This window comes from Otolemur garnettii, unplaced genomic scaffold (genome assembly GCF_000181295.1).
Source record: "Otolemur garnettii isolate 467f Iridium unplaced genomic scaffold, OtoGar3 scaffold00156, whole genome shotgun sequence".
Taxonomy (NCBI): Eukaryota; Metazoa; Chordata; class Mammalia; order Primates; family Galagidae; genus Otolemur; species Otolemur garnettii.
Window position 1 is genome coordinate 922,868 of NW_003852551.1, and position 5,258 is coordinate 928,125.

Below are 5,258 nucleotides of genomic sequence, written 5' to 3' on the forward strand. Positions count from 1 at the left end.
GTTTTTAATACTTATTTTTAAGCCAAAATCCTGTACCTTTTGCTTAAATGAAATCTTACAAAATTGATTACAAAAAAAAAAGTAGCTGCTCCTTTTGAGAGGGGTGGAGGTCGGAAGTTCCAACCTCTGTGAGAGCTCAGCAGAACAGTCAAGGAACACTGATGTACTTGAGCATCCCCCACGCCCTCCACTGTCCTCCACACAACTTCACAAGAAAGTGACCCACAGAGGTATTGCCAAATTCACACACCTGGATGGTGGCTGTACTGGGACTAGAACCCCAGTTTCTTGCTATTGTCTCAGGTTCTTCCTACCATGACTCCTTTAAACTGAAACCTTTAGTATTTCTGGATAAAATGTATTAGGATTCAAAGGTTCTTAATATTTTGTTTTTAATACAACTAAAGCAGGGTAGCTTGGGACATTTCCACTTAAGATGGGTGCTTTTCCAAGCTGTGTTCTGTGGGGCTGCCTCCAGGGGGCGCCAAACTTCCAAGTTCTTGGGGCCTTGGACTTCTGTTTCAACTCTTCTATTGTTGTACACATTGATCTTAGCATCAGATTTCACTTGAGCTAAGGTAAGTGTTTCTTGGCTAAAACTGCAAGTTGGTAAGCCACTGCAAGTAACCTGAGGCAAAAACAATATATATATTTATTTTTGAGATAGAGTCTGTCTTTGTCACCCTTAGTAGAGTGCTGTAGCATTATAGCTCACAGCAATCTAAAACTCGGGCTCAGCTCAGTGCCCGTGCTCGATGGTTAGGGCACCGGCCACATACACTGGGGCTGGTAGGTTCAAACCTAGCCCAGGCCTGCTAAACAAGGATGACAACAACAACAACAACAAAACAGCAGGGTGTTGTGGTGGGTACCTGTAGTCCCAGCTACTTGGGAGGATGAAGCAAGAGAATCGCTTAAGCCCAAGAGTTTGAGGTTGCTGTGAGCTGTGATGCCATGGCACTCTACCAAGGGCAACATAGTGAGACTCTGTCTCAAAAATAACAAAAACAAAACTCTTGGGTTCAAGTGATCCTCCTGACTCAGCCTCCTGAATTCCTGGGAATATACGCATCTGCCACAGCAGCCAAGTAATTTTTCTAGTAGAGACAGGGTCTCATTGTAGCTCAGGCTGCTCTTGAACTCCTGCTCAAACAATCCACCCTCCTTACACACACTCCCAGTGCTAGCCACTGCATGTGGCCTCTTAAAATTGTATATAGGAAAGATCTCAAATCTTTCCAAGCTTTCCTTGTAAATATAAGTAATTTGTAGATTTTATATATATACATATATATATATATATATATATCTTTTTTTTTGAAACAGAACCCCAAGCTATGGCCCTGGGTAGAGTGCTGTGGCATCACAGCTCACAGCAACCTCCAACTCCTGGGCTTAAGTGATTCTTTTGCCTCAGCCTCCCAAGTAGCTGGGACTACAGGCACTCACCACAATGCCCGGCTATTTTTTGGTTGTAGTTGTCATTGTTTGGCAGGCCTGGGCCAGGCTTGAATCCACCAGCTCTGGTGTATGTGGCTGGTGCCTTAGCCGCTTGAGCCACAGGCACTGAGCCTAGATTAGATATTTAAATAAGGTGTTACACAAAGTATGTTATTTGGGAAAAGTTTTTGGTCCCAAATGATTTGGGAAAGTTAAATGCTTTCTGTATTGCAATGTTTCTAGAAACTTAAATAGGCACATTTGGAATCTCCAAGAGAATACAGTGTTATTTCTCAAATGTAATAAACTCTGGAGCCCTTTTGTACAGGGGTGTTTCATTAGATCGGAGGTTTAAGGAACATTAGAACATTGACAATAGTTGGTTAATGGATAGGTTTGTGAATTAAAAGTCTTTCATTTCTCTATTTCGCCTATTTGAGAATTTATTAGACAATAAAGAGTCATAAATAAATGGAGGAGATCTGGCTGTCCAATACATGGTGTGGAAAAAACTGGTTTGGCATATGTGGGTAAATAAAAGTTGGCTCCCCATCAAATACCGGATGTAAAAGTGGACTCCAGGTAGATTAAAAACCTAAATGCTCACGTATAGAATGTAAACCTATAAAGTTAATAGAACAAATTGCAGGAGAATAGTATTGTGATCTAGATGCAGGGAAAGACTCTGTAAAACCTTCACTAAGCAGGGTGTTGTTAGATTAGGGCATCACAGGAGCCTTCCTGGTTTAATGAATGGGAAAACCAAGTTGACCAAACCATTAGAAAATAGTTGGGCAAAGTGCCCTGGTACAAGAATAACTTAGAAAAATCAGTAGCGTTTTCTTTATACTATCTATGACCAAAGTATAGCCAATAAGGTAACGTTTTTGCAACAAAACAGTGGAAACAAACTTTCAAACTGTAATAGAGACATAGATAAGCTAAGGACATATAGGTTCCATGCCCTTGATGGGGCAACTTAACATTTTAGGAATCTCTAGTTTTCTCCAAATCTATAAATTCCATGAAGAAGCTATCAAAATGCCAGCCCTATTTATTTTTATCATAAACTCATTAAACTTACTCTAAAACTTTTGTAGCAGAATAAACATAGTTTAGACAACTTTAAAAAAGCAAAAAGAAGACTTTCTCTACCAAATATTGAGATAATTTAGGCACAGGAAGTTGGGACAAGAACAAACTAAAGAACAGAGACTAACCCATGCCTGCGTAAGAATTTAATAGACAATAAGGTGGCATTGTAAAGAAATGGAGAAACTCTAGCCTGGCTAATACATGGTGTGCAGAAAACTGGTTTGGCATACGTAGGTAAATAAAAATTAATTGATTCCCATCAAACACCACATACGAAGGTGGACTCCAAAGGTATTAAAGACCTAAATATAGGATGTAAAACCGTAAAGTTAAGAGAACAAATTGTAGGAGAATATTATTATGACCTAGAGTCAGGGAAAGACTTCAAAGCATAAGCTATAAAAACTTAAAACCATGAACTATAAGGTAAATATAATTTGGTTACATCAAAATGAATGAATGAATCAAGTTCCGGGAAGAATGCCATGACAATGTTGACATACAATAGGGGAAAGGTACTATTTTGCAGTCCTAACATGGGGTAAATAACAATAATATGCAAGGAGATTTTTCAAATCAATGAGGAAAAGCAGCCCAATAGAAAAGAGGGCTAAAAAGATAGGAAAAGCAGGTCGGGCACTGTGGCTCACGCCTGTAATCCTAGCACTCTGGGAGGCCGAGACAGGTGGATTGCCAGAGCTCAGGAGTTTGAGACCAGCCTGAGCAAGAGGGAGACCCTGTCTCTACTAAAAATAAAAAAACTAGCCGGGCGTGGTACATACACTGGTAGTTCCAGCTACTCAGGAGGCTGAAACAGGAGGATTGCTTGAGCCCAAGAGTATGAGATTGGGGTAAGTTATGACACCATGGCACACTCTACCCAGGGTGACAGAATGAGACTCTGTCTCAAAAAAAAAAAAAAAAGATATGAAGAGCAATTCACAGGAAAAGCAATCCTGGCAGGAGATGCTCAAACCCAACAATCAGATAAGTGCAAATTAAAATTACAAGATGCCATTTACACCTACTGGATTCTCAAAAAATGTACAAAGCAAATAATGCCAAGTATAGCCAGAGGGTGGGGATACAGGAAACTTAATACTGTTGGTGACACTGTAGACAAGTTCAGTTGTTCTGAAGAACAATCTGGCAGTACCTGGTCATCTAAGAACAAAATCTCTGACTCTGCATTTCTGTTCCTAAAGGCTAGACTAGATAGATGATTGGTTAATAGAGAAGATAGAAGACCATCCCAAAGGGCTTCTCATACAGGGTCCACAAAGAGGCATGCTGAGGCTGTTCATTGCACCATTAGGCGTGGAGGCAAGCTGGAGTCCACGTCTGGGAAACAAACACTTCCAAAGAGGCGCCATACGCACGACCACATGGACATGTCTTGAAAACAGCTGAGGGATGAAACTAAAAACTAGTGAGATGCATATAACACTTGCATTACATAAAATCAGAAAGTAATGCACCGTGCAAGAATATCTACAACTAAGACGGCGCCTGTGGCTCAAAAGAGTAGGGCACCGGCCCCATATGCCCAAGGTGGTGGGTCCAAACCCAGCCCTGGCCAAAAACTGCAAAAAAAAGAAAAAAGAAATCTACAAATAAAAAATAGATATATTAAACATATACATCCATACGTAAGAGGCACCTTGCATGGATCGGTGATAACTGTGCCAAGAATTGAGGCGTCTGAAATACTATTAGACTTTACATAACTTTTCTATAGACCAAACTATTAATTCTTTCCTACCTTCATTCTATATTAAAGTTAGTTTAAAATTGCATATTATTCTTTTTTTGCTATTATGGCTCTAGAAAAAACTATTTGACTATGTTTACGTGAAATCTCTATTTTTTTATTATTTAGTTTTATTTCATAATCATAAACTTAACTCTACAATCCAGCTAGACATGGAGAGAAATAAGGAAAATATGCAACTCAAAGAACTGCAGTGAACACAGAGATGACAGGATACTGTGAGCAAATGGGGTCGAGGGGGGCTCTCCTGAGCTACAGGAGAAACGGTTTGGTGGTTGAAACATTAAGTCAAATGTATTACAGCTGCCCACTGTCAGTAATGGTGATCTTCTTGCTGGTCTTGCCATTCTTGGACCCAGAGCACTCCATGGCTTCCACAGCGTTCAAGCCTTCACCTTGCCAAAGCCCACATGCTTGCCATCCAACCGCTCAGTCTGGGTAGTGCAGATGAAAAACTGGGAACCGTTCATGTTGGGTCCAGCATTTGCCATGGACAAGATGCCAGGGCCTGTATGCTTCAGGACGAAGTTTTCATCTTCGAATTTCTTCCCCGTACATAGACTTGCCACCACTGCCATTATGGCGTGTGAAGTCCCCACCCTGGTGCATACACCCTGGAATAATTCTGTGAAAGCAGGAACCTTTATAATGAAGTCCTTTTTCTCCAGTGCTCAGAGCACAAAAGTTTTCTGCTGCCTTTGGAACTTTGTCTGCAAACAGCTCGAAGGAGACACAGCCCAAGGGCTTGCCATTGGTGGCAATATCGAAGAATACACTGTGGTTGACCGACCATGGCTAATAGCAGACGACTAAGAAGTGGCAGTGTCTGCAAAGCCGAAATCCCCATTTTATTGGAGATGTTTGTGCCTGTTATTTTAGGATCACTACTCAGAAAAGTATCAAGTACTTCCTATTCTGTACTGGATGTCTGCATATAAATGTTTTTTTTTTT

General features: G+C 40.7%; 1 pseudogene; it reads right to left on the bottom strand.

Moving 5' to 3' along the window:
• Positions 1-124: 124 nt before the first annotated feature.
• LOC100958436 lies at positions 125-4,977 on the bottom strand (annotated as a pseudogene).
• Positions 4,978-5,258: the final 281 nt, after the last annotated feature.